The sequence below is a fragment of the Sinocyclocheilus rhinocerous genome, unplaced genomic scaffold, assembly GCF_001515625.1.
Source record: "Sinocyclocheilus rhinocerous isolate Xijiao unplaced genomic scaffold, SAMN03320098_v1.1 scaffold780, whole genome shotgun sequence".
In the NCBI taxonomy this organism is placed as follows: Eukaryota; Metazoa; Chordata; class Actinopteri; order Cypriniformes; family Cyprinidae; genus Sinocyclocheilus; species Sinocyclocheilus rhinocerous.
In genome coordinates, this window is record NW_015654937.1 from 185,119 (window position 1) to 197,581 (window position 12,463).

At 40.6% G+C, this 12,463-nt stretch overlaps 1 long non-coding RNA gene across 1 annotated transcript in view; it reads right to left on the minus strand.

Annotated features, from left to right (window-relative positions):
- Positions 1-3,974: 3,974 nt before the first annotated feature.
- Positions 3,975-12,463, minus strand: part of LOC107717854 (uncharacterized) — a 19,435-nt gene continuing 10,946 nt past the window's right edge. Inside the window, exons 2-3 of the long non-coding RNA XR_001637349.1 lie at positions 8,240-8,247; positions 3,975-4,034 (exon numbers count right to left, since the gene is read on the minus strand). This is a non-coding gene — a long non-coding RNA (uncharacterized LOC107717854). The remainder of the gene's footprint in view (positions 4,035-8,239; positions 8,248-12,463) is intronic.

Here is a 12,463-nt window from a genome sequence, read left to right on the forward strand (position 1 = left end):
GAATGATTCGCGCGAACATAGACGCATTTATGTAGATCGGGGGCGCATTCCCTTCAGAAACAATGTAATCCACTGCCAGTTCAGTGGCTCAGATGTCTGGAGTAAATGACGACTGCTATGTTCATTATTACTTCCAACAACAGAACACCTCAATCGCTTAGGTGTCATTCTTGTCTACATCTGCTCCAGTTGTAATACAATGGTGGACTGATGACAGTCACTCAGGGCGGGTCTAAGGTAAGACGCCAGTCCAGTCTGTGCTGAAACGCTACTGTCAATCAAACTATCGTGGGAGGGGCCTGTCTGTGTGACGTCACACAGACAGGCATCTGAGATCGCCTCGATTTGAGAAAGGGGTAAAAATTTTAGTAGATTAAAAAAAAAACACTGGGTGGATTTTTATCATTATAGGCTGGATGTGTACACACACTGCCAACACACATTTCAGTTCAAACAACTTGTAAAAGTGCATGTAGCATCCAATGACCCCTTTAAGCGCACAGAGCAACCACCCAATAAAGCATAATAATAATCTAACCTTGAGGTCATGAACGCATGAATTAACGTTTCTGTCGTAATTTTGACATATTTTTAAGATGGAAAATGCCGTTTTACAAATGCTAGAAACATGGTTTTCAAAGGAAAGATTGCTAACAAACAGCACACCTAGGTTCCTAATGACGAGTTCACACTGCACGATTTTAGCCCGATTTTTCACTCACTGACAGGTTTTGCGAAATCGCCGACAAATGCCCGAAATCGGAGGCAAATCGGTGCTCGTTCACACGAGTGACAATCACACAGTGTGAATTATCAAAGGGAATCGCCGACACGTCGCCGACGCCCGTGAAATATTTGGCATGCTAAATATCTGGAGCTGTCGGCGATTCACAATCACGCTGTGTGAAATGAGTTCTGACTGAAAAACACATCGGCGATGACCTACAGCCAATGAGAGACCAAGATACAGGGCAGCGGGAAGTTCGGGGAGGAGTTATAGGAAACGTAGTTTGCGGACCAGTGCTGCCAAATCCGCGATTGCCGCCGGTTGTTTTTTATGTCAGCAGGTTGAAGCGACCCCAATAACGTGATATTTAGGCCCTGGAATGTGAATTGTACCAGGAGAACCCTGCCAAAAAAATGTGTATTTTACCCCCCGAACCAGGCATCTGAGATCGCCTCGATTTGAGAAAGGGGTAAAAATTTTAGTAGATTAAAAAAAAAACACTGGGTGGATTTTTATCATTATAGGCTGGATGTGTACACACACTGCCAACACACATTTCAGTTCAAACAACTTGTAAAAGTGCATGTAGCATCCAATGACCCCTTTAAGCGCACAGAGCAACCACCCAATAAAGCATAATAATAATCTAACCTTGAGGTCATGAACGCATGAATTAACGTTTCTGTCGTAATTTTGACATATTTTTAAGATGGAAAATGCCGTTTTACAAATGCTAGAAACGACGAGGAATTAACAGGGCAGCCATCAAGTGTTAGACAGTGTTTTAGGTTATTACATGCTGAGTTTTTTGGTCCAATAATTAAAACTTCTGTTTTTTCAGAATTTAGCAGTAGGAAATTACTAGTCATCCAGTTTTTTTATATCAACTATGCGTTCCGCAAATTTGTATGTTTCATTGGGCCGCAAAGAAATATAGAGTTGAGTATCATCAGCAAATTGAGGATTACGTTTATCAGTTTTGTGAACTGTCCTATCAGGTACCCTTTGACGAGATTGCCTTAAAAGACATTTTTCGTTTTGGACTCAATGAATCTGTGAAAACATCTGTGTTACCTGGAAGAGAGTTTACTTGCTCTTTGAGAGACTTTATGGACTATGCCTTGATTCTAAGTGGCTCTGTATTCATTGTGGGTGTCGCGGAGAAGGAACATGGCACCGTACCAGAGCCTGTTTAGGTCATGGCCACCCTTCCAGAGTCTTGCCCCGTCATGGCCGCCCTTCCAGAGTCTCGCCCCGTCATGGTCGCCATTCCAGAGTCTCGCCCCGTCATGGCCGCCATTCCAGAGCCTCTTCTCAATATGGCCGCTACTCCTGAGTCTCGTCCCGTCATGCCTGCCAAGCCAGAGCCTGCTTACGTCAAGCTTGCCAAACCGTCACAGATGCCACTCCAGTTTTCCCGGTCTATGTGAATGTCGCATTTGAAGATACCCAGGTATTCTACAGGCGACTGAGGCTGGTTTCCAGTGTGAAGCACCCATCGCTGGTGTCGGTGCGAGCTGCTGGTAGCCCACTGGCTGCTATGCTCTCAAGCCTGCCGGTCGCTACACTCACAAGCCCGCAAGCCTTGACACTCTCTAGTTCACCGGCCGCAGCGCCATCTGACTTGGAGGTAGATGTTGTATTCTCTGCTCTGCCTGTGATGGCTACGGCCATTCTATTTGTTTGGGCTGCACACACTGCCACAGTTCCCCCAGAGGTGGCAGCTTCCACTGCAGAACCTCCCAAAGCGGAGGCGTCCATTCCAGTCCCTGAATCGACTCTATCCTATGATTCCACTCATGAGCCCATTCCAGTCCCTGAGTCCGCTCACGAGCCCGCTCCAGTCCCTGAGTCCGCTCTAGTCCCCGAATCCATTCCCGAGCCTGCTCCAGTCCCCAAATCCACTCCCGAGCATGCTTCCGTTGCAGAACCTCCTATGGTGGACTTCAGCTCCTCCCGAGACAGCAGCGGCACTATTCCCCGAGTTCTCTGTGTTTCCTTTCACCTCTGTTCCGACCATGGACACTTTTGTTGAACTCTCCCTGTTTCCTGATGCCTCTATTACTGCCGCGAGTGCCGTTTCTGAACTCTCTGTGTCTATTGAAGCTCCTGTTGCTACTGCTGCTCCCGAGGTGTGAACCTTCCCACTGCAAAACCTGCAGTGGGCAGAACTCCCACTGCAGAACCTTCAGAGGTGGCAGTTTCTGCTGCAGAACCTCCCGAGGTGGCGGCGTCCTCTTCAGCTTCTCTCAGGGCATTGACACTCACTTCAGAACTTTCAGTTTGTCCTGTCACGGCCAAAAAGGCCATCTCCGAGCTCTCAGTTTGTCCTGTTACGGCTAAGGAGGCAGTTTCTGAACCCTCAGTTTGCCCTGTCATGGTCAAGAAGGACGTTTCTGAGCTCTTCTCCTGTCCCGTTACGGCTAAAAAGGCAGTTTCTGAACTCTTATGCCTAGTTCACACGACAGGATTTTAAGCCCGATTCAAGTTAACGAGCTCGCCGACAGGTCGGACTGTGATCGGGGGAAAAACTGTGTGTGATCAGTGCTCGGCAATCTTTATGTGTGAACTTTTTTCATCGCGCAAACAGCTTTTTCAAATAAACAACTCCTGTTTCACTTGTTGTTTTGCATCATTCCCGTTCAACTTCTTGCATTTGTGTTTTCGTAACAAAACATGGTTTGGGGACGGGATAGAGTCGTTGGATGACAGAGTTGTTGTCAGCTGGTGTAGTGTGTGACCCCCTGTTGCGGATCATTTACGTAGTGTCACATAGTGTGAACACCACAACAACTTCAAGACAGACAATCAAGTCATGTAGTCTGAACAGCACAATGATCTGCCGACGTTTTAAGTCTTGTAGTGTCATCTAGGCTTTAGTTTGTCCTGTCAAGGCCTTGGAGGCCGCCTATGAACCCTCTGACGCTCCAGTCATGGCCTTGGAGGCCGTTTGCGGACTCTGTGACTGTTCTGTCATGGCCAAGCTCCGTTACAATCTCCAGCTGGAGTGCCCATGAGCTCTGCTAGAGGGCACTCCATCCCTTACCTTTACCACTCTACCCCATGACTCCATTTCCCAGATACCCCAGCCTAGGATCTCATTATCGGACAACACCTGTTTCCTATTACAAGGACTATTTAAGATGCACTCACACACACTCTCATTGCTGTGTATTGTTAGCCTGTAGCGTATTCCTAGTTTCCGTGTTTTCCTGTATTTCCCTGGTTCCTTGTTTTTCCTTGCCTGTGTTTTGCCTTGGACTGTTTACCTGGTTTTTGATCCTTTGCTGCCTGCCCTGACCATTGCCTGCAGTTTGGATTTCTCTTTTGCTTTCCCTCGGCCATTGTCGTTTGCTGGTGTTTTGACCCTGACTGTTTTTTGACTATACTCTTAATAAAGCCTTGCTTTTGGATCCTCAACCCCAATGTCACACATTACGTTACATCTGGAAATTTGTTATAAATTCTCTTCAAAAAGGTGGATTTGATTTCTTAGACTTTTTCTACTTTAAATAAGATCTTCAAAATTAATTGGCTAAAATTCTGATAAAAAAGCCTTCGTTGTGGAATTGTATCCCTAATTTTATTTTTGACCAACTTGGGGGCCTTTCCTTTTTATTATTGTGTGATTATAAGATAGACCAACTTCTGGTGAAATTATCCGCTTTTTATGTAAAGGCTTTATAGTCATGGAAGCTCTCTACAAGCCCAGTTTTTCTCCTTAATGTTATTTTATTTGGAATACCTGTTGGATTTTGTATAAGCGCAATATTATTTTTTGAAAAGCTAGTTTGAAAAGGTTATAATTTTGGTTTGTCAGTTGTTTAACTCTCAGCGTTACCTTATGACTTATGAATTTCTTTCACGTTTTAATTTTCCTGTAACTCCCAGGGGATTCTCTTTTGTATTTTCTGCCATTAATTCTGGGGTAATTTCTTTGTGTATAGTAGTAATAATACCAGTGGATATACCAATAATTAACCCAAATTATTTAAAAAAAAATAGGTAGCCAACAAATCACTGCTCCTTATTGGTCTAAATTTGTTAATGACCTTGACTGAGAGAGTGTTTGATTTTTGTTTCAAATAAGGTTAGAGAAGTTTCTTTTAGGATAATACACAAATTCTTTCCTATCAAACACTTTCTTTGTAAGTTTAAGAAAGACATTATTAGCTGCTCTTTTTGTTGTTTGCACTTGGAAATAGTGCCCTACATTTTCTGGCATTGTAGCTATGTGAAAACGCTGTGGAAAGAAGAGTCTATGCTTATTAATGAAAAGACTAACTTGTTTTGCACTTTGAAAATGTCTGAAATTGTTTTTTTTTTATATATATTTGAAGTACGATAATCATGATATAAATTAAGCTAATAATCTAATTTTATTAGTCAGATATAATTCATAGATGCAAGTTTTCAAATAAAAAGCCTCTTCTCAGTAGTCTTTAAAGAAATAATTTTTTTTTTTTTTTTTTTTTACAGATGTAAAATTTTGCAACGGTACATCATCCTGAGTAAGTATAACCCGTATCACGGAATGAAACGGGGATGGAGGCTGTTTTAATTACCAGTCTTCGGCCTCTTATAGCATTAGAAATAAAACCACATTGCGTGCTGGCATTATAGACAGCTTAATTTACTGTAAATGTGAGTGAAAGTATTGTACTGAAACTGAAACTTGAGCTGTTTGTGAAATTACAACCTGACAAAGACTTCAAATTACTGATTTGATCTTTGATTTGTCTGGATTAATTTACTAATTCAACCTACATGCTAGTGAATACATGTTTGTGGGAAATTCTATTTCTATCTATTTACGTATATAATCAAATATTTGATTATTATATAATTAAATATCGATACTTTACGTTCATGTGTTGATACATTGTGTAATGACTTTGATTACTTAATTGTAGGGAATTAATTATTATTAATTCATTCAGGTTTTGAAAGGACTCGGATCTGAAAATTTCATGTGTTAGTCACGTCTAGATCGGGCCTGAGGGCACTAGTTAATTTAATCATCCTTTTCCGGTTTGGACATAATGTTTCCATCCATTGGTGGTCACAAGACATCGGGGTTTCTATATGTTGGGAACGAACCTTTTCAGTCCTTGATACAAAGAAAGCTTTGTTGTCTCCTGATTGAATTAGTTTCGATCTCATGAGTAGATGAGTTTACACGACTGACAGGAAATCGACCAAGAATATTGGAATCATGTGCTGGGTGATTAGCAAACCTCATGATGGCTGATATCAGTGTCCGTTCATATTTAGAAACCCCTACAATTCTCACCAAGCAAAATATCGCAATTCTATGCTGTACTGACTTTTTTCCCTCATCCCAAATCAATGTTTTTTGTTAAAGACAAACATGTAAGGACAATCATTTTTCAGCAGCTGAAATAAAAATGACTGGGATAGTAAATAAATAAATAATAAAAAAAGCTAAAATAAAATAAAATAAAGTACAGTAAAGTAAAATAAAATAAAATCCTATTCTGTCACTAACTTCCTTTACACAATCATTATTTTATGATTCAGAAGGACGCACACGATAAGCATTTGTGGCCATTATGTGCCCATTTACTGAGCTTGCACTGGTGTAAACTATACAGCAATTATGACAGGACCACTGTGCTGTTTTATTTATGACAGCATACTTTAAAAAAAAAAAAAATTCCCCACAATGTGAGCCGATCACTAGTGTAAAACAAAGGAAAAAATTGCCTCCCAAAACTGTAAATGACAAACCCTCTCATCAGAATAAAAGGGACAGAGCTTTTGCATGTTGTAAACTCTGTTTAAGAAAAATAAGGACATTGTGTAATTTACTTCCTCCTGCAACGTCCTTATGACATTAAATGACCAACACAAACAGGAGCCCTCCCACGCAATGTAATGTGGAGATATGATTCAGCCCCTGCACCTGAGCGACAACAGGCCTTTGCATTTTTTGCTGTTTTTGTGAGGAAAATTTAATGGAATTAATTTTAAATATGGCAGTGTGTTAGTGATAGATGATTGACCTGTTTAAGCATTTAATTCAAAAAAAAAAAAAAAAACTAAACAAAACAAAACACTTTAATGTCAGCTCCTCTGGATTACATTGCCGTGAAAAGGCACCATAATAGATCACCTGTTAATGATGGTGTAAATAGCTGAATTTTATAAGATCTTTAATGATCTTTCCACCGTTTTTTTTATTTTATTTTTTGTAAATTCCCTTTTTGGACTGGGGAGGACGTTGTAAGTTTTGGAAATGTGTTTCCCAACCCTGTTCCTGGAGGTGTGTTTGATAATGTTTAAAGGGGTGGTTCACTGGGTTTTTTCTAGGCTTGATTGTGTTTATGGGGTGCAGTCTAACATGTGTTAATGCTTCGTTTAAAAAAAAAAACATTATTTTTCACATAATTTACCTTTATTCCACACAGCTCTGTCCCTTCTCTGAGAAACGGGCTGATCTTTTCCTATTTTTATGAAGCCTCAGAAATAGGCGATGGGCTCTGATTGGTTAGCTAGCCCAGTGTGTTGTGATTGGCTAAACCACCTCTAGTGCGCGTCTAATCGTCCCGCCCCTCACCTCACCTCAGCGGCATGTGCTCCGGTTGTATTGTAAACAGAGGATATTATTGAAGAGGATCGTGCAGAACTTGTGCAAGCACGGCTTTTAATAGAAAGCCTATGTTTTTTGTTTGTTGTTGTCTCAACCTTTCGTTGATCTGGTTTTATTTAGTCCGTTGTGATGACATTACCTAAAATCTCAATCTGCTTAAGTCAAAAGAAATATTTTTCCTTATTCAAGGTCAGTCCCTTTTCCTGAAATCTTTGAAAAACTTTTCTCAGTCTTTTTTCCAGCTCCTTTTCATTTTCAGCAAATACAACCACATCTTCCATGTAGCACACCACACCTGGCATCCCATATAACATAGAATCCATGGCTTTCTGGTATGCTTCAGGAGCACTAGACAATCCAAATGGAACCTTCTTAAAACGATAGCATCCTCTGTGTGAAATGAATGTGGTCAATTGTCTGGATTTAGGTGCTAGATTAACTTGCCAAAAGCCTTTGCGGTTATCCAGTTTTGCAAACACCTTTGCTCCCTGCATTGCTTACATAAGAGAAAGACACCCGGTACCAACAATAGACAGTATTGTCTATTGTTGGTACCGGGTGTCTTTCTCTTATCACCGATTTGTTCACTTCTCTGAAATCTGAGTCTCACTTCTTTAGTGTCCTTTTTTTTTTTGGAATGAGAAGAATTTTGGACACCCACTCAGATCCTTTGTGGACTTCCTCTATTATTGCATCTTACAGCATTTTATCCAGCTCCTGATTTACAGACTATACCATTAGATAAGGTACTCTCCTTAAAGCTTGAGCTACAGGTGTGACCTTTTCATTCACAGAGATTTTATGGCTGTAACCTTTGATTTGTCCCAGTCCATTAAAAAAGACTGACATTCAGCTTCCAGTTTCGAAAATCTTTCAGATGAATTTTCAGTTGCACTGACCTGGTCTGCTGGTATGAGACAGTCAAAGCAGGACGGTATTCCCAACAGCGGCTCTACCTTTCCTTTGATTGCAAAAATGTAATCTTTTGTGTCATTACCCTTCCATTCAAAATGAGCTTCAAAAAATCCCACACAGTGAAGAGGGTGCATCTGTGCATGGGCGTAGAATTTTCTCTTGGTTTGTTTTAGTTGGACTCTTTGTGCAAACAGCCTTCGATACAGTTCTTCTCCAATTAAATTTCTTCCACTTCCTGTATATATGATCATCTTCAATCTTTGTCCATGAACTCTTATGGTCTCTTTTCCTTCTGGGTCAATTGAATACACAAATCATCAGAATCAGAATTGTCAGTTTGCGAACGTCCCTATTTCATCTCTGATCTTCCATTTCCATAACAACACTTGCAAAATCCAGTCGCCCATGTGTGGCCTTTTATCATCAGACCTGACACCTTGTAACTCAGACAAAGGAAAAATTAATCTAAAATATAAACCTATGGATTTTAAAGGGGATGTGGTTATTCCTTAAAATAAAATCCCTTAATTTAACTGTGATAATGGATTGAATGCAACGACCATGTTTTGTTAATTGATATTATGATCTATTTTTTTTTTGCTATAGTAAAAATAATAGATTTGAATTAATTGTAAAATAAAGTTAATGTTAAAAATTAATAACTTTAATTTCTGGAAAAAAAATAAAGGAGTAACTTCTCTAATTAAAGATGTCATCAAATCACGAGTCTGTTTTCAGCAGTTACTGTAGGCTATCATTTAAACATCAAAAACTGATACCTTTCAATAATAATTGAATGTAGTGTAAGGAATTTCAGCTCAGGTTTTCGGAGGGAATCGAATCTAAATGATTCAGAGTCAACCTGATTACTGATTCAAAATGTATAGCTTACACTTCATCAACTATTCGTCCAGCGTCTAGTAGAATTTAGTGTATCTTACCAATTCTGTTTGTACTACTCTTTGGCCAACGATAATAATACAAGATTGGTATTTGTGTTAACTATGTCAAGGTAACAAGATCTGGGCAAAGTTTTAACTTTAAAATACACAACACAAGACAATGATCCTTATAATGAAACAATAATTTATTTGCTACTCTAGATTACCTGGTACTACGCTACTTAAGACACACACACACACACACACACACACACATACAGTTCAGAGGATGAGAGTTAACAGAGTTCTGAGGAAGTCCCAAAATTCTAGTACTTGTTACTAGTTCCTAGATCGCAACCTGAGAAAATCACAAAAGCAGAGCCTTGGCTTATATTTACTGCTTAAGATCAATTCAGCACCAGTTTTCCAGCTAATAAGGAGACCTTGTTTGTTTACTTGCGTTTGAGTTGAGAGGGGTTTTCCTTGTTGGCTAGTCTCCAGCAGAGGGGAATCACAGCGTTGCTGATTGGCTGGCAATCTTCCTTGGATGACGTCGTTGGGATTCACTCACGGTGAATGAGTGGTTGCCTGGTTACGTAGTAGCTTCGGAAGTTCGTCTTAGAGAGTCTGAGTTTGCAAGACTTTGAAGATTTCTGCAGAGTCACGAAGCTTCAACGAAGTGTTTGTTACTGGATGACCCAATCGCTTGATGGTGCAGTGTGTGAGCGCAAGTTGGAGCGCAGTCGAACACAGGCGAAAAAAGCACTGAATCAGTTCGTGACATTTGATCTTAAGCGAGCCGATTTGGTCCATCCCAGAAGCGATTGTCCCAATCAGCTGTTGCAGGGCTTAGCCACGCCCGCAAGGTTCCTCTTCATGCATAAATTAACATGATGCTTCAATTTAGCATGTGGGGAAATATCTTTGCAGGTTTCCATGTATATTTCCGTGCATAGCGATTACGAGGTATCTCAACTATATGTTGTGAAAGAACACTTTAGTCCTTGATACAAAAGATCTCTGTTGTCTCCTGATTGGATTAGTTTTTCATCTCTCTTTCGATTCTTCTGAGGAGATAACGACAAGGCGTTGACAGGAAATCGACCCAGACCATTGGTGTCATGTGATGGTGTGATTAGTTTAGACCTCATGATGGTTTGGAGGAGGGAGATCTTTAGATTCTTCTAGAATGTGTCTGTTCAATAGCTCACGAGGTGGCCTGCTCGAACGAAGGTCCTACAGTAGGCTACAATTTATTAGGTCCTATGTATTCCCCATGCATGAAGAAAATAAGGTTGAATCCCAGGAGCTCTAAAATAATGTTAGTGTCGACTGATGAATGCAGACAAGGAAAACATGAAGAAAAGAAAAGGACATTGCTGGAATATAAAGTTGATTAAATTTGATGAAAAGTTTAAAACATTTGCTTGTTTGGATTCGTGCGCGTGTGCGAGGGCTTACAATGACTTACAAAGATACATAACAGCTACAAGTGTATGCACTACTTGCTTTATGCAAGCGCTATAGGATAAATCACTATACAGGATTTACCCTATTATACTTTATCGACACGAATTGTTAGGTGAAACAACAAACAGCCACCCACAAATAGTCTATAAACAAAGCATCAGGCTGTCTGAGTTCACATGAACAACGGTTAAAGTTACTCGTCGTCAGGCTACAGAAGAATACCATAATTCCTCCGTTCAATTAGGCCTAAGACATCGAGAGTCACGCAGACCTATAACAACCCAGCCACAACACATAATTGCGAATAACATGCCTTACCTTAACACAGAATCGACCACAGAGTCCAGCGTTTATATTTTTTCTACGAATCTTTGAGTTAACATGTACTAAACATGAGTGGAATTTGCACCGCAGCGCCCCCACACCTTGATGCTCATGACAAGAATAGCATGTATAGTTATCTTTATTGAAGTGAATTAGGTTTAAATCGCCGCCATGCATGAATGAATGATATTTTTGCAATTTTACACATAATAATCCACGATGATCACATTACACAAAACTGAAATTGCACGTCAAAATAACACATTGTCAATATTTTTTGAGACCCCCCAAAATTTCACAAATCACGTTTTCAGGGGAGCCCATGTCTTATTAAGGGGAGCCGAGCTCCCCCTAGCTCCCCCATAGTTCACACCCTGTTTACAATTGTTCAATTAAAATAAACGTATTTTGCTCCTGTTTGTTTTCTTTGGTTAGACTAAAAGTAAAATAAAATGACATAAAGAGGACTTAAAGCAAAAGTCCCCTAAACATCCCGAATGGCCGCTGGACGTCCTGTGAACGTCCCCTTGAACGGCTGAGGCAGAGCCAGGTGCCCCCTTGAGGGCTGAGGCAGAGCCAGGGGCTTGACAGACTGAGGTGGAGCCGGAGGGAGCGACAACAAAGGAGGAGCCGGAGAGAAGGAGCCTGACAGAATCAAAGGGTTGAGGTGTAGCCGAGGCCCGAAGTCTGTGCAGAGCGGTGACTGACCAAGGCTGGAGGGACGAGTGAGCCCAGTGGAACCTGAGGGGTGATTGACAATGGTGGATGCCTCAACAGACCTACGTGGAGTCATGGGCTCAGAGGCTTAAGGTGGAGAAGGAGGATGGCCGAGTTGAGGATGGGGAAGTATTAGGCAGAGCCGTGAAACTGGATGAAGCCAGCAAAGGGGGAAGGTCTTGTGATTGGGATAAGGTGACCAGATTTCTCAAATGTAAACTAGTGACATTTCCTAGTTCAGTGGTAAAGGTTTCATATGCTGCTATTAAAATGAATGAGTAGGGATTCAAGTGTGAAGCACTGAAACCCTATTGGAATTGTAAGGATTTTTAAAATTATTATTCTGGGCAAGGCACAATACCTTTATTATTAGCTTTTATTATTTGGTAACAAGGCAGTTTAAAGGGGTGGTTCAATGTTTTTTTTTCTAGGCTTGATTGTGTTTATGGGGTGCAGTCTAACGTGTTAATGCTTCGTTTTTTTTAAAAACACATTCTTTTTCACATAATTTACCTTTATTCCACACCGCTCTGTCCCTTCTCTGAGAAACGCGCTGATCAATGTAGCGAATCAGCTCAAAGGGGAAATATGAATAATTAATCATAACTAGTTATAATTAATTATAAATATTTAGATCCGCTGTAAGTCACACACACACACACACACATACAGTTGGTATAGGAACAGGATTAAAGCTTATGCAGTAAAGAGAAGAGAAATAAAACACGAAGCTATGGTATCATTGGATATTCAGCAGATCTACAGCCTGAAGGAAACATCAGTTTCTTAGTTCAAACACACCTTTGTAAAAAGGTG